Genomic DNA, 27,180 nt, shown 5'->3' with positions numbered 1-27,180 from the left:
ACCCAAAGCTCTAACTCACTCCCCATTTTATCACATTCTATCGTTCTACTACAAAAGCTAGTTAATTTAACCAGCAATTTTCTTATCGCTTGCAGAAGTATAGCACGCTGCGCCGTACAATTGGCAATCATAACTGATGTTTAGCCAATATTCACTTCTGTACACACATCTCTCTCTCTTTCTATCTATCCTTTATCTATTTCTATCATAATCTCTAACTCAAACTCACTCATTCAGTCACACTTACACCCGCGCGCATTCACTTATTTCATTACATCATATCGTTCTTCGAATTCCGCTCGTGACACTAACTTTTTCATTTCAACCAAGACCTTACATAAAAAGATTAATTAATTGAAAAAAGTAATTTGGTCAATCAGACCTCTAAATATGATGGATTTATGATTAATGATTACAATGAATTAATCATGATTTTTTTTAATGTATAATGTGTAAATTGGTATTGTTGAATTCCGTGTAATTTTTAAACATTTTAAATATATTGATTCAAATTAAAATGAGTATGCGGTCAAATAAAAGATGTAGGAATTTTATAATTTACCAAACAGCAACGACGTAATGTAACATAAACGACGTTGTAATGTAACAAAGACAATTTGGCCCATTTAACTGAACCTTTTCGTGGATCTTTTTGATACCATAAAATTCAACAGTGTTATTATGACAACCCTTTGCCAGTGTAATTACGTTCAAATCGAATTTTCCAAATTAGCCTTGAGTCGCAATGGCATTAAATTCGGCGCAGAGGAGAGAGGCCCTTTGAACCTGAACCGGAAGACGACCGCAATATTATTTGCCCGAATTAGTCGGGCTCGTTAAGTTCCATTTCTTGTCCATCCTCTCCACCTTTGCCGTTTATTAATGTTTGTACAGTTTCCAAACTCGGCCTCGTCGGGTTGATAAATATTTATAACTGCTCTTTGTTGTTGTTTTTAATTATTACTACAAGAAACAGAAAACAATTGTTTTTTCCTGCAAATCGACAATCTACCGGTTTACATCATGAAACCCTTTTTTCACTACTGACAAGTGTTCAGTATTGCTGGCATAAAAACTATTAATTGGTCTTTCTATCCAAAATTCTCGAACCTATGACATCTCACTGTCTTGTATATCGAGGTAAGGCTCGAGGAGCTATCTATAACAGACACTTTTTAATCCATAAGCATGCTTGTTTAACTTAAACATACTTACACTCTCATTATTCGTAATTCATTCTTTCTTATTTACTTACCCTTCACCGTTCATACATATAAATAACTATACATGCACCAACTACTTAAAAATCTATTTGAAGGTTATTTGATATTCCTATTTCAACGCTCTTCACAAAGATTCACGCTCATAAATACGTTATAAGTGTTAACACCAACACTTTTATATGTCCCGACTTCTAAGAATAAATTAAATTATCATATAACAATCGAAACGAGGCCTAAAAAGTGTCCTGACTTATATGGAGCCAAGGAATGACAGACTTTTTCATGCAAATTTGCTTACCGGGCTGGTTTTCTATTAATTGCTGTATTATTTCCCTAACATATGTCAGGGTTTATTAGATCTGTATACATAATCAGTAGTGGATGCTTTCTCCAATCACGGATAATCAGTTTTAGGTTGCCCAATCCTGTTATGCAGTTGCTCCTATCATTGAAAAAATGTTTCCTTTCATTCCGTGTGTGGTTTTATTTTTATCGAATTATTTTGTTGAAGATGAAAGGAAGGGATATCCGATTTAAATTTTTATTCTCATTACTTTACGTTCATTTCGTTATTATTAAATAAACAGAAGTTCAGTTTTATTTTCATTCATTTAATTTTATTCACATTGAAATCCTGGTGTTAAATCTGGTCACGCATACATTAATGAGTGCTGATTGTATTTAATATTAACAATTGTAACATAATTAATAATGCATCAATTATTGTAATTGGTATTAAAATAATAATTAATTATAAATATATTAAGCCAGATTTATGTAAAGAAAACTCTTGTGCTGAAGAGTGTAGGTGGTAATTAAATTTTTACATTATCAAACGAGAGAAAAAAGTAGATTTGTCCTCTCACCCAATTTTTTAAGCAAAAATATAAATAAAACATTTTTTTTGCACTTGTAAAATTTTTTCAATAAAAACATTTTGTAAAATAACACTCGCAATATTTTTTAAAACTTTGTTTAATGAAAAGAAATCAGAAGATTTAGTATTTTTAGCGAATCTCAATGTCGCAAATGATGAATGATTAAATAAATCAATTAATCAAATCATCAGCCAAAATGAAATAACATAAAACATAATGTCAATGTAGTGTTTGGGTTGTATCAATGTTTAATTTACGTTAAATTATTGGAATGACTGTAATTTATTAGACTGAAAAGAACTGGTTTATTAGCCTCGAGGAATAGGGAGTCTCTGGGATGAATGTGAGACGTCTAAAGAGTAAAAAGAATTTATTAGAGAGAATGGAATAGGTTCGACCCTGCAACGAGGAGTGTTGAGTACTCTGGCAGATTGAATGTGACCAGACGTTTATGTTTGCATAGGGTGTTGTGTTGATGTTAATTTATTGGAATAATTGTAATTTATTAGCGTGAAAGGAAGGGGGAGTTGTTTAACACCACCTCGAGGAAGTCAAGTAATCTTTGATTATCAAGTACTCGAGTATTTATATCGTGTGATGATATTGTTTATATATATATAAGAGGTTAGATTATTTTAGAATATCGTTTAGAATCGTTTTAGTATACATATAAGACGTCTTAGAAAAACATTTTCTTTATCATGTCAACGTTTGGATCTTTTTTGAGAAAATCTTCAGAGCTCATTGTGTTAGTTTTCCGTCTAGATGTATCATTCTTGTGTATAGTGTTGAAAGTGCACGACACACAAAAATGATTCATCTAGGCGGAAAACATACCTTTGAGCCCTGAAGATGATCTCAATAAAGATCGAAACGTTGCCATGACAAAAAAATTGATTTTCTAAAACCTACGTCACACCAGACCGCATCTCAAATTAATAATTGACTAACGGTCACTAAACTCCACACATGCATATGAAAGTAGAGTCAGTGATCGCATCTAGACCCACAAATAGCTGCTGGTAAAAACAAAATACGCCGGAACGGCCAGAAAACGAGGAGAGGGCCGGCGATGAGTTCAGTTGTTTGTCGACCCAATAACATCCCATAAACATGAACAAAATAGTACTAGTAATACAATACTGATGTGTCTAAAATTATTTACTTATTTGTTTGTTGTTGTTTGTTTTCATAAAAGAGTGTTGTCCAATTACGCCCGTACATATCTGAAAGTGACGCTGAATCGTGTGTAATAAATTAAATGTAAAAACTGAATATTTAGACACAAAGAGAAAACCAATAACACACGACGTTATTGATACAGTTCCAATTCATGTAGATGTTCGTTTTCTTATTTAATCTTCTTTGCTATTAAGTAGAACCTTAAATTATCCTGACATGTATATTAAGTAAGAAGAAAACCCAAGGGGACAAAAAGAAAATCCTTTGGACCATAAATTGTTTACGGCTCGTCGAGCTCAGCATTAAAGAATAAGTCGTACTAACTTGTGTAGTCGTTCCCATTATTAATTCACTGGGATGTTCCTATAAAATCCCCCTTCTTTGATATACTGTTTACTAAATTTGGAAAAATGATAAGTTACGATAGTAATGATAAATGAAAACTCTATCTGTGAGTCATGTTTGGCTAAAATTTATGGATTACTTTTGTTCTTGCCCACCGTAAATACCGCCATGATAACCGTGTGATTTATACTTTTTTCATTATAAAAAATTATGCCGAGGTAGGGACTGAAACATCCCTGCCAATATGCTTCTTAAGAATAAATTAATATTTATGTGTGGTGATTAGTGACCGTTAATCAATAATTATTTAGAAATCGTGAGATGCGGTCTGGTGTGGTTTCAGAAAAACATTTCCTTTATCATGCCAACGTTTCGATCTCTATTGAGATCATCTTCAGGGCCTGGGATTTACAAACATTGTTTATATTTAACAAATGCATTTTGTATGTGGAAATGTGAATTTATACAATGCAAAATATATTTTTTATATTCAATCAAAGTATTTCTACTCACTCAAAGTGTTTGCCTTCTGTGTAATTGTGTCATTCTTGTGTGTCGTGTTGAGAGTGCCAGTAAGATTTTGGTGTTTTATGTTTATATACGTTGTATTTTGAAGGGGTGGGGAAGGAAGTCGGTATAGAATAGACATTTTTGTATAAGGCGTCGGCTTCTTTGAGGTGATAAGAGCCGACGAAGGGAAAAAAATGTGTTGGTAATGGTTCGGCCAGATTATCCTTTCCGGATTATATAGGAGGGGATAAATAGGAAAAGGAAAGCTAAATTGTTGGGAAATTATACTATGTGAAAAATATTTGATGTGTGGAATGTAATGTGATGATGTATGTTATCTGTACTGAATTTGATTAATGATATTGGCATAGCTGCGACTGAGTTTACATGTTTATGTGTTTATGTTTGTTTTGTTCTGTGTGTAATACTTTTGGATTTTTGAAGTAGTGCTCAGGAAGAAAACTTGAACAATTTGCCTGTTAATAATCTATCATTTTTCTTAGATCTGATTTCTATCTACCTTTAATATTACAATTTTGTATTTAAAAATCAATTGATAAGGTTAATTTAAAAAAAAATAGAATAAAATAAAACACTCAATTCTTCGTCAAAGTTATGATGAAAGCACTCATTTTTTCAGGTTTCTTCAAATTGTAATTAATAGTTCCCAAGGTTGGCATGATAAAGAAAATGTTTTTCTGAAACCTACATCACACCAGAACGCATCTCACGATTTCTAAATAATTATTAATATTTATAATATTATTATCTGATTCCTCATGAGTTGAACTATGATGAAAGTAGAAATTTTATAAAAATTCGCTGCGTACTTTCCAGCATCGCTGATTTTTGACGAAATTAAAAAACAGTACAATGAGAGCTCTTTCATTGCGCTATAACTGTTTCCATCAGCGAAACAAAGCTTATGCAAAGAGTGATTTATGTTTGAATATTGTTTAATCATATCTCCAACAGCATAAGAAATGAAACACAAGTAGTTATGTCTTAGAAAACAAGTAAATTTTGAATTAAGTATATATTATTTATTTGAAATAAGAACTTTTCGAAAGCAACACTTTCCTGCTAAAATTTTTGTGCTTTATATTTTTTTCCTCAGAACTCTGAAAATGTGATTACAAGGTTAATCCATTCTATTTAGTGGTCTGATTGATCAAATTACTTCTTTCAATTAATTTCTCTTTTTACATAAGGGCTTGGTAGAAATGAACAAGTTAGTGTGTAGGCAGAGTACCCGAGCGGGATTCGTACCCACGTCCTCACCCCGTAAGACCGTCACCCGTACTTACAATGTTAAAAATAATTATTTTTAATTATTTTGTTTAAATATTTACAAAAACAGGTTAATTTTAATAAATTAAAATAATGAAATATAATTAAATTAAAAAAAATCACATAAAATAATGAAGAGTATGAAATATACAATACTAACTAAAATATCTAAAATAGAAATAGAAAAGAATAGCATTTTATTGATAATACATTTAATTTAACAACATGTTTAAACATTTTAGCTTAATTATTTTTAAACTTATAAAAACTAATTCAAAATGGGTCCTTTCCGCTGAAGTAGAACGGTAAGGAATAATGAATAATAAATATAAATAAATACAATAACGAGTGAAGAGAGTGTCACTTTATGATTTTAGGAAAGCAGTTCAAGGTTTGAGATGAAATTTTCTATACCATTATATTCCAAAAGGCAGTTAAACCTACTTCTTCCTGCTAGGAGTTAGTTAGGACGTCCTGACATGGTACTTAAAACCGATGGTCGTAGGTTCGACTCCCCTCGTGACACTAATTATTCTTCTCATCCGTCTTTCTATAATAACTAGAAATAATAATTAATAATAAACAGATCTAATTAAATAATTTAAATATTGGACATATAAATTCACTAATTTTGTGGTCCGCGTGACCAATTAATATCTTTCAGTTAATTAAGGTTTTTAGTTGAGATAAAAAAGTCAGTATCACGAGCGGGATTCGAACCCACGACCTTCGGCTAGATACGCCGCTACTCTACCATTTGAGCTATCGTGATTTCGAGTCACTCGGACACTAACTTCCCATCTCAACCCCACCTTTTTAATTTTCCCTACTTTTCGCCATTTTTCAAATGGCCATTTTAAATTCACTAGTTTCGTGGTCCGCTTGACCAATTAATATCTTTCAATTAATTAAGGTTTTTAGTTGAGATAAAAAAGTCAGCAAATTTAATAAGTTAAAATGAAGTATATCTTAACTAACGCTCTCCGTTGTCATTTCATTTGTCGCCGAGAATCAAATAGATTACACGACATTTTAAAAATGGCGAAAAGGTGGGGTTGAGATGGGAAGTTTGTGTCCGAGTGACTCGAAGTCACGATAGCTCAAATGGCAGAGTAGCGGCGTATCTAGCCGAAGGTCGTGGGTTCGAATCCCGCTCGTGACACTGACTTTCAACTAAAAACCTTAAGTAATTGAATGATATTAATTGGTCAAGTGGACCACGAAACTAATTAATTTATATGTCCATTATTTAAATTATTTAATTAGTTATTTGTTTATTGTTAAATATTATTTCTAGTTATTATGCAAAGACGATTGAGAAGAATAATTTGTGTCACGAGGGGAGTCGAACCTACGACCATCGGCTTTAAGTACCATGTCAGGACGTCCTAACTTCTTAATTAATTGATTGGACACATAGTTGTTATAGGTATATAATAAATCTGATTTATTATTACTTGTAATCTACGACACCGACATAACATCCGGAATATAATATAAACGTAACGACTTGTTAAATCTAACGTATGCTGCAAAATATTAGAAGGGGTATCATATCCAGAGATTTTCCATTTTAACAATTTAAAAATAAATTAAACTGACATTAAATATGAAAATTTGTTTAACATAATGAAACCACAAATCTGTATTTTAGTATTGTATGTGATATAGCGTAAATTCGCTGACCAAACTCGTGCTTTTGACAGCTGTAAAATGTCTTCAGAATTGTTGCAATATTCCTAAAATTATGTATATAATTAAACGTCATTTTCGTTACAGAAATTTTGAACAATTACTGAACGTAAAATATTAACACTACGATGTAATCCTTATTACTGAGTAAGACATATAATACCGCAATACCAACAACACAATGAATGTGTAGAAAATTAATTTGATAAGCATTTAGAAAATTAAAAATGTTATTTGATTTAAAATGTTTCTTTATATAAACATACATTAAGTTATATTTAATTTGTTTTGATAAACAATTGTGCAAATGGAAAAATTGCGTGAAAATACTGTGTTTGTTTCTTTGAAATATCCTGTATTATAATATGTATATATTAGCACGAAACTTTTTCGAGATGCCTTGGGCAGAAATGGTTGTAAATCCTCGTAAACGGGCGGATTTCTTGTTCATTTGGATTGAGATTGAATCAGTTTCGCTGGGGGAGAGTCGTGGGTTGTATATCGTATCTCTCCGTTGCACTCGTGGAGCTTAATATGAAAATTTCCATCATTCCATCTCATCCCGTCCTTTGAAGAAAATAAACCACCAAGCCCTGGGTGAACAGGCGTTCGGGCAAGAGGGCCCGAGTAGTTTTACGCGGTGAGCCTCGAGGGTAAGGGCAAAACTCCCAATACCTTATTAAAACTAGCTTTCCGAATCAATTTTTAACGTGTACTATGAGACAGTAGGAAAAAATTTCAGAAATTCAACGTGAAATCTTATAATTATCGAGTTTTTAACACGTAAAATTATAAAAAGAGAACACAAATCATATTTAGTGTGCTTCTGGTGATTTTGTTCGTATCTGTTTACAGTATAACGTTTGAGTTGCAAAACAGTTTTAACATTTCTTTTGAGATATGCCATCGTCTTTCCTTGTTTTTATGATATTTACAAGAGATCAGCTATCTACAGTCGTTGTAGACTTCGTAAAACAGTAAGTTTTTATGGACCATCAGAATTGGCCGAGTTCATTTTCAAACAGAATATCAAGATATTTGCGCAGTGTTTGGTTAGAGAAGTAGGAAATAAAATGAAGGGTAATGATGCGAAGGACTTTAGACTGAAATGTTTTGATTTCAGTTTATGTTAAATTGTGCGGCAGTACACCAATGGTCAAATCCATAAGAGTAAATCTGTGTGCTTATTTCCCTACAAATGGTAACTTGATTTTCTAACGTCAATTTTCAAGTAGTATGTTTGAAAGTCTCAGTTGTTCTTTTTATTTCTAATCTTTTGTGCCTGGTGGTGGTATTCAAAATATAACTATTTGTAACCCTGAAGAAGGAAAAAACGATAAAATATTGCTAACACAAAATTCTTTGAATTATATTATTGGATACAATCAAATAATTAAAAAAATATTAAAATATTTTGGCTAGAATTAAATAACAATCTTTTCTTGTAGAGTATAAATGTGTGTCATCTTTTCTTACTTATACATGTGGGATCGAGCAATTTAGGCGGTCATGGAATAATTTATTTAGAATATCCTAGGTGCTTTTATGTATTGCACAGTATGTATGGCTCATGATTGATCTCGTTCCCGGTGAATTAAATTTGTACCAATATTGAGAAAGGCTTGATTGGTCTTATCATTGATCACTTTGACTATATCCAATAAGATATTAAACATCATCATCTGAGCAAGCCATTCCTTTCCCAAATTTATGAAATCAACAACTTTTTTGCGATATCGCTACAGTTTTAGTGATATTCGCACCTTACAGAATTTTGATAAATAAAGGTTATTACGCTATTTCAAATACGAATTTACAAACAGCTAAGCTTTGTATGAAAATCGCTTGTTGCTTTTTTTAACAAAAGTGCTTAACATTTAATATAAATTGAATAAACGCAGTTTAGCCATTTCAAACATTTGATCTGCCTATTTTAGACTATGTGAAAGATGAAATGTTCTCAAACATCGAAACTTGCAAAAAAATGAGCCTCCATAATTTTATAATAATATTTATTTTCAGTTAATTAAGGTTTTTAGTTGAAATAAACAAGTCAGTGTCACGAGCGGGATTCGAACCCACGATCTTCGGCTAGATACGCCGCTGCTATACCACTGAGCTATCGTGACCTCAATCCACTCGGACACTAACTTCCCATCTCAACCCCTCCTTTTGAATTCTCTTTTTTTGCCATTTTTCAAATGTCGTGTAAGCTATATATTTCTCAGCGACAAATGAATTGGCCACGGAGAGCTTTAGTGAAGGTATACATCATTTTAATTTATTAAATTCACTAGTTTTCATGGTCCGCTTGAACAATTAATATCTTTCAATTAATTAAGGATTTTTAGTTGAGATTCAAAAGGTGGGGTTAAGATGGGAAGTTAGTGTTCACGAAAACTAGTGAATATAATATTAATTTTGTACGTGTTTATACAAAAATTATTATCTTAATAGTTTTTAATCTCACTTTTTTATTTCTCTGTTGGTCGAAGAAAATATTCCGAGGATATTAATAATAAATTTTTTGCGGTTCGTCTGTGTCTGGCGAATGGGCGATGATCTTTTGGAATACGTTCAAGCCTCTTAGGCTAAGTGCTCCTCATATGAAATATCTCTCGATTTCAAATAGTTCCCTCAAGACGGCCTCTTTTCCTTTCCTCATGTGCATTTTACCTCTTCAACCGAGAGATAAGGTTTAACGTAAATATAGATTTGACGAGGAAAAGTACAAAAATAAAACATTTACCCAAAAGTTTACAAATTTTATTAAATAGTTGCAACAATTGCAAGCCGTCTTGAATAAGAGAAATACTAAGTAAAAATCATCGTAAAAATTCTTAATGGATTTATTTGATTTTTTTTTTAAAAGGAATTATAAAATAAAGAACATTGAACCGCATTATAATTTTCGATAACCTGGTAATATTTTATAGAAAACATTTTGAGCGATATTGAAATAATGACAAATCAATAATTTTGTTTATGAATCTAAGCAAAATCATTCATGCAAAAATTTATTTTCATTTGTTAAAACAATGAGTTGAAATTTAAATTTTTAACCTGATATAAATTATTGAAAAATAAAGAGATACTTCCTAGCAGAAATCATCATTTTATAAATAAACTGATGCAGTTTCTATCGTTAGTTTTGTGATTCCATAATTAACAATTTGATGTAAATTTGAAAAAATCAGTCATTTAGGTTTCTATCTTCCACTTTCTCCCTCTCACTCACCCTCTCTCACTCTTTCTCTCTCTCGCTCTCTATCAATCAATCAATCAATCAATCAATCAATCAATCAATCAATCAATCAATCAATCAATCAATCAATCAATCAATCAATCAATCAATATCAATCAATCAATCAATCAATCAATCAATCAATCAATCAATCAATCAATCAATCAATCAATCAATCAATCAATCAATCAATCAATATATCTATCCATCTATCTATCTATCTACCTATCTATCTATCTATATATCTATCTATCTATCTATCTATCTATCTATCTATCTATCCACCTATCTATCTATCTCTCCCTTTATCATTCTCTCCTTCTATCTATATATATTTATCTTGTCGTCTGCGTCTTTCTTTTAGTCTGTCTCTCTGTCTCTCTCACTCCCTCTCTCTCTCTCTCTCTCATCCTCAAATTCGGTCTCTATCTATCTTTAGCTATATATTTTCTATCTATTTCAAATTCTAGCTCTAGCTCTAACTCACTCCCTCATTTTATCGTTCTACTACAAAAACTAGTTACTTTAACCAGCAATTCTCTTATGTCTGGCAGAAGTGTAGCACGCTGCGCCGTACAATTTGGCAATCATAAGTGATATTTATCCAATATTCACTTCTGCACACATCTCTCTCACTCTCTCTCTCTTTCTTTCTCCCTCTCTTTCTATCCTTCATATATTTCTATCACTATCTCTAGCATGTACTCACTCAATCACACATACACCCAAGCACTCTCACTCATTTCATTGCATTCTACCGTTCGTCTACAAAACCTACTAAATTCAACTAGCATTTCTGTTCTGTCTTGCAGAAGTGTAGCACGTTGCGCCGTACCATTTTGGCAATCATAATTGATGTTTATGCTTTTTATTCATTTTTGTATACATCTCTCTCCCCCTCACTCCCTCTTTCTCTTTCTTTATCTCTTTTTCTCTCTCTCTCTTTCATTTTCTCTTTCTCTCTCTCTCTCTCCCTCTTTCATTTTCTCTTTCTCTCTCTCTCTCTTTCACTCTCTCTCTCTCCCTCTTTCTATTTATCGACCTTAAAAATCAATCTGTTAGCTTTAAAATATTTCAAAAATTAATATATATTCAGTAAAAATATATATAAAAAAAGCAATGTTAAAAAAAGTAATTTTTTATTTAACGTGTGATTAGTATGAAAACTTAAGTGAGCTTTTAAAAATTTATTTTAAAAACAAAGTATTAATACTGTTGTAGCCTGTAAACGCCCCCCCCCCCGTGAGTGACACATTTTTACTTTTTAACGTGCAGTGGGGAAAAACTCATCGTTTTTGAGTTGTGAAGCATCCTATTTCTGTAAATTTTATATCTGTTACGAGTAACTTTGCATAGCTTTCGTCCAGGTGTTTAAAGGAAAATATTCACTTTTAACGCCATACACTTTATCTAGCTGTTGATAAAGAACCTTACGGTAAAACAATCCGATTGAAACACAGTTTCATTTAGCGCAAATGTTTGTGACTTCATTCACTGTCATTCTTGTTTCGACTTACAATTATCACTTAACTGTAGTGAATCATCAAAACTGATAATTTTTGGAATTTTTCTTACCAACTTGTGAAATCATTGCAATTTGTCTTCGGCCTTTGATCAATCGACTGTATATTATTCTGGCTGTATACAGTGCATACCAATTACTCTAAAATGGTGGATTGCTGGCATTTGAAGCACGAATTGTGGTCGATAATTGACGGGAGGAAGCATACGAATCCTAAGATTCAGTCCCAATTGTATACCACAGTGTATATTCAGTATGTTTTTAAGAGCAGTCTGATTATTGATCTGTATTTAGATAATTAAGTAAAGTAAGCCTAATTTTTACTTCTTCAGTGTGTTTCAAAAGTGAAAAAAATTATTTGACTTTAATATTATTAAATGTACACACTAAATAAGTCCATTAAAGTAATGAAACTCAAACCTTCAGTTTTAATTGTTAATTAATTGAATCGAGTAATTAACAATTTTGATTATTCGGAAAGCAATGAAAAAATGAATTTATTACCTCTAAAAGTTTCGAAATTCAAATAAATATCTCTATTGAATTCCAAGAAACTTATAACGAACTTTGAAAAGAAAGGGAGCTCAATCGAGGTAGATGATAAGCAATTATATTTTCTCCGCTAATTAAATTGAGTACAATTCTTGTCGAGTCAATGGCATTTTTTGTGTGGGTAGGTGTGTCAAAATGTCATATTTGCGGGCATTCCCATTTTTCTCACTCAGCCGTTTTTCAATTCAATTACAGACAGGTTCGAACGGTCGGAGGAGGCGGGGACTGAATGTAAACAGGAAAAGGGCACGTGATTTTCCTCGGGGACCAAAAGGTGCCGCGGGAGAAGTTCAGTGTTAACTAAGCAGGGGTTCGGTGAGGGCCATTGTGAATAGATTGAGAGATCCGAAGTTCACAAAGCCCCCGCCCCAAAAGCCCCGCTTTACTTCTTAAATGGAACGTGAGCTTTGACAAACCGGTCTTCCCACCATCATGCCATCTGGTCTCTTATGATTCCTAGACTCTTACCTCTTCGAGTGACGATTGAGAAATGTATTTTCTCAGTCTGGACGAAAAAATGTGTTATAGCTTTTAACTATAGTAATGGGAAAAACTACGGTACAAATAAATACACGTATAAATCGTAACATGATTTTCATTCTAAAAAAAAACCTTTGTTACAAAACTAATTTATTTTTTGAGTTAAATGTAAACGTGTAACGGCGTTAATTAAATAAAAATCATAAGGGTTTTAATCTCTGTCTTGTCAAACAGCCCTAACTCGTGGTGCTTCCCATTAAAAATCCGCTTTAGGACAAAAGTAATTAATGTTTTTAATACGATTTCAAACAGTTATTTTAACTTATACATTTAGGTAATATTACTAGTAAAACAATACGTTTTTTATTGTCAAGTTCCAACAGGTTCAAACTGTTCTAACAAGAAAAGAAGAATGACATCATCGTACTAAAAAATTACTTCACTAAAAACAGTACATCTGGCAAAAGAGAAATACGAAAATGTACTAAAAACCAATAAAAAACATTGCACACAATAATTACTACAAAATAAACAAAACGCACACATACGGGCACTAAATCTAACATACTCAGATGCATAAGAAACGAAAAGTACAAACTGACAAATCTGTTTTTAAAAAAAAACTATTATAATGCTAATATCGCGTACACCAAAACTTACACGAAAAAATTTATTGTCAAACCCAGCCTACTTGAAGGAAATGCCGCCGTAACAATATGAAAACGGAGACTTTTATATACAGGGCAAAAACATAGGCAGATATAAAAAATATCAAATATCATTTTGACACAATGACGAACGCGAATCATCCGATAGAAAACAATGATTATTTGGAGATATTGAGATGCGGTCTGTTGTACGTTGTCTGTTGTTGACGTAGGTTTTATAAAAACATTTTCTTTATCATGCCAACGTTTATCTTTATTGAGATCATCTTCAGGGCCTGGGATTTTCAAACAGTGTTTCGATTATACAAATATATATAAAATATGAGTATGAATTTATACAATGATGTTCACAATATAGAAATGTGAGATTTAATCAAAGTATTTGTACTCATTCAAAGTGTGTTTTCTGTGTAGATGTGTCGTGTTGAGAGTGTTAGGTAAGATTTTAATGTTTCTTCTTTATATATGCTTGATTTTGAACGAGTGGAGAGAAAAGTAAGGACAGAAACGTTTCGATCTTTATTGAGATCATCTTCAGGGCATGGGATTTATAAACATTGTTTAAATTATACAAATCCATTTAAGATGTGAAAGAAGTGCATTTATACAATGCTAGATATTTTAGACTCGATCAAAATACAGGGTGAATTGCTACTCGTGCTACAAACTTCTCCAGTAGATTCTTCACCCTAAAATGAACAAAAAAGTTCATATTGTCCATGGTCCGATTCTCAACCATTTCAGAGTAATTTCGCTTTTTATCGATTTTGAAAGATATCACGTCCTGGCGTCGGAAAATCGTGATATCTTTTAATCTAAACATTTCTCTGAAAATCTAATAGCACCGTTGAAATTCCCGTTAATTTTTCAATAAGAAGATGACGGTGGCAAAATGTTTGGGCTAATTTTTTGTGTTTTATTTCAGCCAGAACTACAAAAAGAGTGGAAAATTGTGTAAATCGGAAAGTGTATAAAGTAATCCAGAGTTTCTAATTTTAGTCTCAGAAGGCAGCAAATTTGAGGAAAACTACCTGATTTAATAACGCTTCCAACGCACTCGTCATTTTCTTATTTAGTGGTTGTGAGACCAAGATGTTGATGACAAAAAGAGAAAAAATGGTGGTTCAAGGATTGCTAATGTTTGAGAGTGACTTGCTACTCGTGCTACAAACTTCACCAGTAGATTCTTGACCCTAAAATGAACAAAAAAGTTCATATTGACCATGGTCCGATTCTCAACCATTTCAGAGTAATTTCGCTTTTTATCGATTTTGAAAGATATCACGTCCTGGCGTCGGAAAATCGTGATATCTTTTAATCTAAACATTTCTCTTAAAATCTATAAGCACCGTTGAAATCCCCGTTAATTTTTCAATAAGAAGATGAAGGTGGCAAAACGTTTGGGTCTTTCTTCCTTGACCTTCTAGCTGTTTGTAAACTTCTTAAGCATTACATACTAAATGGGCATTAAATTAAATTAAAAAATTTCAATGGAATTATGATTTTGATTCTCTCTAAAAATTAACGGGGATTTCAACGGTGCTTATAGATTTTAAGAGAAATGTTTAGATTAAAAGATATCACGATTTTCCGACGCCAGGACGTGATATCTTTCAAAATCGATAAAAAGCGAAATTACTCTGAAATGGTTGAGAATCGGACCATGGACAATATGAACTTTTTTGTTCATTTTAGGGTGAAGAATCTACTGGAGAAGTTTGTAGCACGAGTAGCAATTCACCCTGTATTTGTACTCACTCGAAGTGTTTGTTTTCTGTGTAGATGTGTCATTGCTGTGTACCAGTGAGATATTAATGTTTTTGTTCATATACTTTGGAGTTTGAAGGGGTGAGGTAGGAGTGTAATCGAATTCAAAATCAATAACATACATACATCATCATCACATCACACAAAAGATATAATACAACATATAAAACAATCATCACATTTCACACATCAAACATTTCTACATAGTCTAATCCTTCAACAATTTGGTTTTCCTATCCCAAATTATCTCCGTCTGTATAATCCTGAAAGGATAATCAGGCCGAACCTTAACCCATTTTTTCCCATTGTCGGCTCATTTTACCCCAAAGAAGCCCACTCCTCATATAAAAATGTTTTTTGCGCCAACCTCATTCCCCACCCCTTCAAAATCCAACGTATATAAACATAAAACATCAATATATTACTGGCACTCTCAAGACGACACAGAAGAATGACACATCTATACAGAAAACAAACACTTTGAGTTAGTACAAATACTTTGATTGAGTCTAAAATTTCTAGCATTGTATAAATTCACTTTTTTCACATCCTATATGTATTTGTAAAATTCAATCCATGTTTATAAATTCCAGGACCTGAAGATGATCTTAATAAAGATGGAAACGTAGGCACGATAAAGAAGTTGTTTTTCTAAAACCTACGTCACACCAGACCGCATCTCACGATCTCCAAATAATCATTAACCACACACAGAAAACAATCATGAACTTTCTACACTGGAGAAAAACATGAAACATTGACAATATGAACAACGACATAGAAAAATAAGGCAAAATTAACTTAACAGAAACTTGAAATAATCAAACACCACACGCGTAGCACTAAAGCCTTATAAATTAAAAATGCATTTAAATCATACATCGATTAAACAATGAAAAACACTATACCATTGAAATATAAAAAAGAAAGACAAATAAAAATATAGAAGAAGTCGTTATCGAAATATATAATAGAAAGTGGCTTTTAACGACGAATGTACCATCAAAATATATTAAACATTCTATAAGAAATTCACGAAATGGAAAAATTATTTGTCAGAAATTTACCTAGTTTTTAAATGGAAATAATAGTCCGATTTTATTATTTGATACCAAACTAGGGCCTATTCAAAAGTAGCGTGTATATGTCCAATGTTTTATAGTGTGGATTCACTAAAAACATTTTAGTCTTATATTAAAAAAATAATAATTCTTCATTTTTACATAAAAGACATTCAGAACTCTGTGTAAAACATGTCGACGTTTATTCCTCACTATTCACAGTTAGATTCTCAATATTCTGGGAGCATCCGTGGAGAACCTAGTCGGAATAACAATATCACTGGCGAGAAACAGCTTCAACGGGTCGCAGCCCTGCACTATTTTCAACTTTCTATTTTACAACAACTTTCCTGAAATGTCTATTAATCTACGACCATTCATCTCTCCGCACCCGTTTATACCAAAGGAGCTAATTAATAAATTTACGATTTGTCTAAAATATAGTACATTTTTTATTATTCTCAAGAGAAAAAGTACATAGTTATACTTCTCAAACGATTTTTTTTTCTACAAATAATTACGGAATCTGTCTCAAACATGAATGGAAAATTAAATAGAAAATTGCACAACAAGTCATAGAGTGAATATTTTAGATATGAAACATGTGGATTATATCTAAATTGAACGAACGGATGTAGCGATGCAATTTATCTAAATTTAAAAAAAAGATCAAAAAAGTGATATAGAAAATGTTCAACATTTTTATTAAGTTAAAAAAGAAAAGAAATGTCTTAAAATGAGCAGTAATATTTTTTACTTTCTCTGGACCATTTGTTTCTGTTATAAGCATAATCTTCCATTTATATTCATATATTACTAGACATTAATTTAGAAGTATATGGTTAAAGTGCAATTTATTTTCTCCGGTGGTAAAGGAAAAAGGATAATATAATTCACATGAGCTGAGACAAGTTTATAGGCAGGTTTATGCTTGAAAGTGTTGAGTGAAAAGTATAAATTGGTATGCATTAACTGATTACAGGGAAAAAGGTTATCTTAGCACACACTTATTTTTATCGCCATAGTTGATGATTGCATCGAGGAAAGTATCCTTTCAAATAAAAATTTAGTTTACAAGCGAGTCCTTGCAAGTGGGTAAGCGGCAGTTAGGACCTCAAGGGGAAATGAGGTGCTCTAACAATGGCGGAGAACGTGATAGGTTGCTAATGGGACTTCTCTCATTTATCCACCCTTCTTTAACCCTCATTCCTTATACCCCCATCTCCGCGGATTCTTCTTTATACCAGGCCCCATCCACTGGCGGACCCTTTTTAATTGGCCGCTTCGAGGGCCGCTGGGACAACGGCTTTTCGCATTAATGGCTTTGCTTTTACTCCGCAAATTCAAACCGTTCTTAATAAATTAGCCTTTCTTCAAAAAGCCAGACCGTTTGTTAAAAGCAATAAAGAAATATCTTCTTTATACTTTAGGAGTTCGGAACGGGCTCTTAATCTGAGTCGCGTTTAGGAATGGAAATAAAAACGACCCGAGGATGAAATCTTGGTAAATTTCATTTAATTTTTTTAAGATTTTCATCATTATTTCGCAATGGGACTGAGATTTCGCTAAAGTTAAATTGTTTTCTCTCTTATCACCCTCTTCGTTCCCCTTCAATTAAAAATTCTCGAACTTTCCTCTTAGATTTATTATCTTTCCTCTGCTCTGCCTAAAATTATATACTTCAATGGAGATAACCTTTCATTGTATATTGAATTTACATTATCTAGTTAGCATTAGTTTATATAAACAATTATCAATGTTCTTCATAACGAATGGCAATTTTATGACGCACGTTACATTTGAAAATCTGGGATAAGGCCAATTATTGACTCTCATATTTTTTTTATTGCCTTTCTTGATTTGCTAACCGTGTTGACAACAAGCCCATCATTCCATCTGAATGGCAACGCTTTTATGTTATATATATGTTATATGTTATTTATTTGTTGATCCGTGGAGGCGGTTCACCTGAGATTTAAGTCCACCCTTAGCTATACTAATTATTTTGTAGTATTTTTGAAATATTAAGCTCAGTTCAAGGAAGGTGGCATTTAACTCTTCCCTCGCTATAAAGGGTAGGAACAACCCTTTTGATCGTATTGTTTCGTTAAGAACAATAAAAACTAATTTGATTTTAAGATGTAATTAATTAGAATATATTTGCATATAATTAGATTTATTAATTAGAAAGGCTTGAGCCGTTGGAAAAGATTTTTTGGAAAATATCTTGGCATTGCAACATTTGCCCACATAGGCCCTTAGGGTTTACCCCAATGGTGGTCAAAGACGTTACAGTTTCCCGTGCATCTTGCCAATTTTTTCGCAATGTTCCTCTGCTATGATAGTTACAGGAAGTTATAGTGAATAACTCCAACCGTCACCATAACCTTTTTTCGGTGCAGATTTGGTTTCAGGAAGTGTTTTGGCGCTTCATCTTTCACCAACTACCGACCTGTACGCCTCCTCGTCCAGAATCTATTTTTCATTGCACATGAAGACTCGATTATTTTGATGACGCAGCGGAAGAGACGAGCAAATTTCAAAGCGTTCATTTCTTTGGGCTTCGGTCTGTTAGTGCGATAACTAGTCGAGCTTCTTTACTCTACCAATTTTCTCCATATGGCGAACATGGTTGAGTGGTCAACTAAATTTTGTTCAATCAACGTTTTGAAATTGATCGTCGTCCACAAAGTCCTACCGCGAACTTACCAGTCTTCGAGATCGAAATTTCCAGGACGAAATCTCTGAAATCATCGCTGCTCCGTACATTCGCTAATGCTTCCCTCCCCCAAACCGCATTTGATGTTACGCGCGGTTTTGGCCACACTTCGCTCAAGCTGAAATTTGTACAAATAAATTTGACGAAAATCTAGTTTGGACGTATTTAATTTCGCTGGCCTCACTTTTATAAAATTCATTATAAACTAAAATGTTTGGTATAAAAGATAACAGTTGAAAGTAGTTATTATAATCCATAATTTAATTTTAAGATTTAGCTTTAAGTAACAAGCACTTGCGAAAATAAAATACCTTTTCAAAACTGTATTAATTTTGCAGTTAAAAGCCAATTATGGATTGGCCTGATGTGACCTATTCGCAATCTAGAGAGAATCACAAGTTCTTTTCTCTCAAGTTCCTCAGTTGGCCATTTATGTACAACTGGCTTAATTTCTTACCTACTATCTCTAGACATTCCACCTTGCTCACACTTTTGTTTGATAATGTTTATAACATAAAAGACTATATGTCTCTAATTGTTATTATTATTATTATTTATTAGATTTTATTTTTAAAGATACAATTAAAATGATTTTTTTTTAGTTTTAGAATTTTGATTGTTCCTTTTTTTAAACCTGCAATTCATCATTTTATTATTTTAAAGTAGGTCGGGCAATATATAAATACAATTATATTTAACAGTATACATTTGATATTACAAAACAGGGCAGCAACTTAACTTCCTACAACTTGCAAAATTGATCGTTCTGTACTTTTAGTACCAGTCACAGGCCCATAAAAGTAAAACGTTTTTTCAAGCTATTATACGTTTAAATACACAAGATAAAAATGAACAATGGAAAGCTTTAAATGATCAGTAATAACGTCAAAAGAGAGGAAACCAATTAAGATCAGCCCCTCATAATTTTTCTCGCTAATTATCCAACTGGGAAAATATTTCCGGCCCAACGATCCTTTGTTTGCCGTAAACCATTAGAAATAATAAACTGAGATCGTTAATAGCCAGTTTAGAAAAAAATACGATTGAAACTTTTTATTAATTACCAATTTTGAGGACTTTACTTCCTTTCTTTTATGAACTTAATTAACACGGAACCTTTAATTCTTTTTTACGTGTTTATTATTAAAAAATAATAATATTCAAATACTATAATAAATGAAAAAGTATTGCAACTCTCGTTTGAAAAAAACATTCTTTTAATATATTTCATGAAGTTGTTACAAAATGGTTTTCGTTTTTTTTGCCGATTTGTATTTCAGTAAAGTTTTGTAAATCATATTTATGGTTGATTAATTTGATCAACAAAAACTTTTTATATTATTTTGATTATTTCGATGTGTTCTGCATGTTTACCTACGATGCAAATTCTTAACCAATTACATTTCAAATGATATTATGTCATAGTGCTGTAAATAATAAAACCGAATGGAACTCACGTCAAGCCATTGTGTGATAGATATGAGTTCGATTTGTATTATTTTCTGATTTCTTCGTTTATATTCCCTTTTTTCTCAGACTTGCTCTGTTGCCTACATCTAACATCCACGCCTTCACCTTTTCTCTAAAAATTCTTCTATAATTTGTGCAAGTCAGAATTTTTCAAAAAGTGCCACATTCAATTTTCGTAGAGACACGCAAGTACAGTAGTACAAATTTTTTGTGCACGGTAGACCACACCTAGTCAATTTGGATTTCGGGTCCGAAAGACCTGTACGGCTTCGTCTATAACTCGATTCTGCTGCCGGACGAGGTAAACGGTAGAATTCCTTGTCAGTCTTATTCTCCCAATTTATTATTTTTGCTCTATACTTTATTATTTATGCTTATTTTTCTTTGGTAATTTGTAAAAACAAGGCTGAATCGACCCGTAAACTGATCACAATTTCCTGAATCTATAAATGGACGGCTAAGTTGAGAATAAAGTTGATACTAAAGAATACCAGGTAGTGTGGACTTAATCAACAGAAAAATGTATTTCATACCAACCCACTTCAACTGTCTTGTACGCCAACGTGCCAAAGTACCTCGGTACGACATTAAATGCGCGCTTGCAATAAAAAACACATGTAAATTTAAAAAAAAGTAAATAGCTCAACAAATTCCAATTCAATTCCAGAATATGTACTGGCTGTTGAGCAGTAACTCTCTATTGCCCATGAACAGTAAGCTCTTACTTAGGACTTCAAGCATATGTATGGTCTTGTGGAATCCAGTTCTGGGGCAGTGCCAGTATTTCATAAAAAGGGTACAAAATAGCTTAAAGAGATGCACGTACAATGGTATATCATAAATTAAGACCTTCACCGTGTCCTCACAATGGATCTAGTACAAGGAGCTATCTGTAATAGCGCATTAGTCTACCATCAAAAACCTAAGGTCCACGTAAACGTAGAAGCAGTCCATCCGTTAGACGTCGAACAACTAACCAGACCACTATTATAATGTATATATGTTTAATTTAATTTAATTTTTTTAATAGAAAAATATTACTTATTAGGTATGTAAATAAGTAAATAGCTAGGTTTTAAAAACAATAAACTGCTTTACTTTTGAGGATCGGAGAATAAATCTAATTTTTTGAAAAAAATGCTTGATTTATAATAATCTGTTTTCTAAATGTTTCTTTTGTTTTCTAAATGTCTATATTGTTAACATAATGATTTTATGATTATATATGATTTTTTGACAGGGGCATCCGACAGCTTGGTCATTTCAGCCCCGAAGCACTAACATAATACCGCTACACACTCGATATACAATCATACCAATAAATACATTCATACCTATATTGCACTCCAACTGGTTGGAAGATGGAGTACTCGATATTCCTCCATCTACCTATTCCCTATAATAAACTAACCTAGATTGGGGTCGATAGGGTATTTTTATAAAATTTCCTCCATCAGCCCAAGTCATACACACAACCTGAGAGGAGATGGAGAAGCTACTCGCCATCAGTACCTCCGCATTCACACGATAAATACATTCACTCATACAAGAAACAGAAACACAAAACAAATAACTTAACTTCTATACACAATAAAAAATTCCCAATTCCCTTAAAAAGCAAAATAGAGGACCCTGAAACTCGCTACCGTGTTCGAGAACTCTTCTTAAATCCGGCGACATACCTACACGCTCTCTGTATGGAGGCAAGGCATGACACCCTCTATTGTATGGGACACATCGAGCAACCTTTCTCTGCGCGGGCTTTGGCTCAAAAGCAGGTGCCCGTGTGTCAACCGGGTATGGCCAGTCCTCAGTGGGGTGAGGACGATCCCTTGTCTCCTGCTCAGGTTCTCTGAGGGCCATCTACCGTTCGTGCTCATGACTGGAAAGGGTCTCTCCGACGACCCCGCCCATTGACGCTCCAATCTTTCTTTTATTATATTTTCGCGTGCATCGGCCTGTGTATTAGTGGTGGCATGCTGACGGAGGCCCAGACACCGTCCAAGTCTCTTGCCCTCATACCACCTAGTGTTAGGTATGACAGAAGTATGTACGTACTGGGTCGCAAATCCCAAAACGTGAATTTTAAGTTCGTCTCAAGAACCTTCCTAGGGACGGTAGCCCTAGGGTGTGTACTGTTAGTGTGCTTATGTCAGTGTAAGTGTAGGTAGGGGGGAGTGTGTAATATGTGTGGACGTAGTTTACCCTCATGCCCAGGAGGTAAAATTGTGTTTTTATTAACTACGTAGATGTATGTGTGTAAGACTTACTTGTTTCGTTTTAAATCACAAAGAACTATAAAGCTGCTTATTACCTGAAACAAAACAATAATTATTCAAGTAAATATGTATGTAGTAAAATCATAATTATTATCTGCAGAAAAACAAATGAGAGTAAATTATTATATACGGTAGCAAAATGTGTTATCCTCCTTTTCAAGACTCTTGGTTTCAATTAAATTAATTGCCTCAAACATCGGCCAGGGCTTGTTTCTAACATCTACCGCCAAAATAACAAGTGATGTTGATTAAACCTGCCGAGTAATTTATTCCCATGTGTTTGTACGAAGTTATCCCAGTCTATTGAAGATTTTGTTCAAGAAGGGAGGAAGTACAACGCCTAATTAAGATGTCATTACGGAGGGATGAGATACGCACACTAGCGGAAGAAGGTAATTACGTGAGCTTCAGTATTCCTGGGAATGTGATAGTTCGCTATTCGAATTCAAAATTTGTTCGAATTCAGAGCCATTGGGATTTGTCTCCGGCCTTGCAACAGCAGAGGAGACCCGGGGCTGCGGTGTTTTTGAAAAAAGGAAATCCATTCGTATGTTTTCCAGCGGCCCTGAAGTCGAACCCCGCACCTTTATCTGACAGTGATGTGCGCGTGTGAATGAATTTACATGTTTTGAAAAATTATGGTTTCTCTATCGTATTTTTTATTTAATTTACTGATTTTTGCTCTGCTGCCAACAAATGCAAATATCAGCTTGCTAATTTAGCTCTAACTTTCTCAACGTAATAAACTACTCATGTTTTTCTCGCCCTTACTATTTTCTCTTAATGGACCTCATTAATTTTCTTTTTTTCTATCTCTTCCTTTCTCTTTCTATCTATATCATCATTTCTCCCGTTTCGTATGTATGTTATAAACAATTATATCCTACAACATGTGATAATTATCAAGACGTCAACGTAATTATTGTGTTGAAACGGTGATTAAACTCACTTACTTGGTATTCTGACGTTCAGCTTTGCGCAATTTTCAACATGTTTTCAACAAGTATCACCAGCACTTTTAATTCCTTTGTGCCCTAATTTGCAAATGTGTTTTCCATGGATGCTACTTCAACAGCTAAATAGGAAAGAATATTCGAATTTGTTTTCAACCATCTCGCCCTCTCACTCCCACCCTTTTCTCTCTCTCTCTCTCTCTCCCTCTCTCTCTCTCTCTCTCTCTCTCTCTCTCTCTCTCTCTCTCTCTCTCTCTCTCTTTCTGAAACATTTAAAAACGCAATATACCTCTTACAAAATTATCTGTTAAACAAAACTTTGACATCTGTATAAAAAATTAAGAAATAGTGTAAAAATTAATTTATTAAATCAAAAAATAAATAAACAAAAATATATTTAACATTTATTTATTTAGAAATCGTGAGATGCGTTCTGGTGTGATGTAGGTTTCAGAAAAACATTTTCTTTATCGTGCCAACGTTTCGATCTTTATTGAGAAATATATTTAACAAAATAAAATAAATTCGTTTTGTTTTTATTCTGTTTTTGGGTTTGTTTTGTTTGGTATTACATTGTTGAATTATTATATGTACTATGTATGTTTTATGTTGTATATTGTATGAGGTGTATGTTGTATATAAATGTGTGTATATGGCGTGTACATGTTATACATATTATTATTATTATTATCATTATCATATCATTACATTTTTTACCATTCCATTTTGCATTGTTGTTCTATCGCTCAGAGAGATATTTTATATATTTGTATTGTTTGTCGTTGTTGTCCTTAAGGGAACCTGCTCGCAGGACATAATAAAGTTGACATAGCTCACTCTCTCTCTCTCTCTCTCTCTTTCTCTCTCTCTCTCACTCTCTCACTCTCTCACTCTCTCTCTCTCTTTCCCTCTCTCGTACGACGGTGTAATAATCGATAAAAACTTCGATTACAATACCAGCTCAATGTAGACAACGGGTATTGTTTTTAAGCATTTCGTATTCATTTGACATTTAAATTGAGAATTTAAAAGTGGTGATAAAGCAGATAGTCATTAGAAATCAGTATATAAAACACAATAAACTGTGGAACGATAAATAAATAGTCTTTACGGTAATACTTATTCAGTGGTGGAGATTTGGTATTTACTCATTTATTCGCTTGACTAGTCACGCGAAGTGCTTAATGCTCAATTCGTTTGAATTGATCCTCTCAAAAGGTTCACGGCGTTCCAATTTGCCCTGATTGGAATGCCCCGAGGCAAAAGAATGTCTGATGATCCATTGTCGATTTGCCGAGAGCCAAGTTGCCCTGCCCAACATGCAACTTCCCAAAGGGAAGACGCTCTGACCAACTTCTCCCTTCTAGAGAGGCATAGATTTAACTTGAACCCGCCTAACATAATCAGCCAAATAAGATTCTAATTTTCTTGTTAGTTTTTGTGTTAAAGTTAGATCTCATTTCAAAGGAATTTCTTAAGTGGTATTAATCAAATTTTCGTTCTGTTACCGTTCGAAACTTTTTCCTATTGCGCCTTGTTTTTCATTTCTATTGCAACATTTTATCTAAGCCGACTTTAACCAGTAGTCAGCCTTCAGACTATAAATTACGTGAAATTTAAGTTTTAAAACGTAATAGAACCTTGGGCTGTATATAACTTTTTTTTATCTGCGACCGGGTGTTCAGAATTAATTAATCCAACGGACTCTCTCTTCATTAAGGAAATTTAAATCAATGGCAATTAAACACTCTTTCTTTCATTCACAGTAAACTTCAACAGCGCACTCATGTCCGGATCGTAATTTGATTTGAAACACAATGGCCTACGAGATGGAAAGAGAGGTTTCATTTTACCTCGCATTAAGCGAATATGCTATTTTTCTATTTACTAGAAGCCTTCGAGGGCCTTGGATCGGGTATACCTTATGTACGAGGGCTTGTGGAAGCTAAAGTGCATCCATCCATTAGCATACTATCTTATCCTCAAATTCTTTCTAACAAGCCGATACTTTCAACCTAAGGCACCCCTTCCTCTTCTATTTTTCTCATTTAGCCCGCGTCCGCCAGGGAAGCACACTTACTCCCTTACTTTTACTCCATCTTTACAGCTGATCTCTCATAGCACACCATAACATTCACATGCGCCGATGACACGACAATCTTCTTCACAAACATGAACCCTATTACTCCTATACTTTCTAACTTCTAAGCCCATCTTTATTTGCTTGAATCCTGCCTTCGACAATGGAGAATCAAGGTAAATAATCAAATCAGACATACGACTAAAACGAATTGATGTAACCTTAGATATAAAATGCTAAAGGGACTACTTGACCAAAGATCTAAAGTGACATAACTTAATAAAAATGTATTATGCACTACCTCAATCGCCCAAATTTAGACTATGGACTTGAACCGTACGGGACAACCAAGAGTTCCAGTCTTAACAAAATCCAACCCCTACAATCCAGTCATACGTCCCACTCATGTAACATTGAGGTTCTTTAGCGTGCACGCCTGGCCGATTAGGCCTTATCACCCCTTTTAGATTCTCAAGTTAGGCGGGCTCACCTCCGCGCACGGAAAATCTGCTTCTTCCGTGAGGTTCGATGTAGAAGCCCACATCATCCTGCAGTAAACTACCGACATGTTGACTTGAACGTTGTGCACTTAACGAGAGGTGCGCGTAAAGGGATACCCAAATGGTGGTTGAAATGCATCAGCCAAGTCTCCCACGCACTCCCTAGATCGAGAAGACAACTCTGACTCCCTCGGTGTAGGGGCACAGCTAACGTCGAAACCTCCGAATACGCTCCAGCAGCGGTTCCGATTTTAGTGGAAGCTGTAACCACAATCTAGAGGAGACTATGCCTACGGTTAAGGCAGCTCTGACGGCCGTCACCGACAAGCACCCACAGCATTCCTCCTCGCTCCACTTTTCCTCTCTGGCTATACGCCTTCGGCAGTCGGGAGGTAGTAATTCGAAGGTCATGCGCAAGTACTACGGTCTACGGCCACGAATGAAACGCAGCTTCTTCTCTAGGTACCCGCCAGGAGTCTCACCACTAAGCCACTGCGAGTCCTTACCAAGCAGCTGGGCTTGAACCTGGAACGAAAATACGCTGCCCCGCAGAATAGACGGTCATGCACCCTTTCCCGTCCGTATATATATTAAAAATATATATTTAGAAGGATCTTGTACCCTAACATATGCCTCAGCTACAGCACCCGCCGTTCGCCGCCAGCTCTTAAGCCAGCAACTCCCTAAACGCATCTCGAGGGACAAGGTAGGCGAAGTCTCTGCGTCTTCTCATTCTATACGCTTCCTTGGTCATGAATTTGGATG

General features: G+C 33.9%; 1 protein-coding gene across 2 annotated transcripts in view; it reads right to left on the bottom strand.

The window, feature by feature from the left end:
• LOC106668446 (5-hydroxytryptamine receptor-like) overlaps nt 1–27,180 on the bottom strand; it is a 335,670-nt gene that overhangs the window by 151,782 nt on the left and 156,708 nt on the right. The window contains exon 1 of one of the 2 annotated variants that reach the window (XM_024228775.1): nt 22,874–22,916. The exons of the other annotated variant lie outside the window; for it this stretch is intronic. The gene's annotated coding sequence lies outside the window, so the exon portion shown is untranslated. Of the gene's footprint in view, nt 1–22,873; nt 22,917–27,180 lie in introns of those variants that run through there. 2 annotated transcript variants of the gene reach the window in all.

The sequence above is a fragment of the Cimex lectularius genome, unplaced genomic scaffold (assembly GCF_000648675.2).
Source record: "Cimex lectularius strain Harlan isolate CLEC.00 unplaced genomic scaffold, Clec_2.1 scaffold273, whole genome shotgun sequence".
NCBI lineage: Eukaryota > Metazoa > Arthropoda > Insecta > Hemiptera > Cimicidae > Cimex > Cimex lectularius.
Note: the sequence above shows the minus strand (reverse complement) of the source record. Positions and strands in the feature narration are given on the sequence as shown.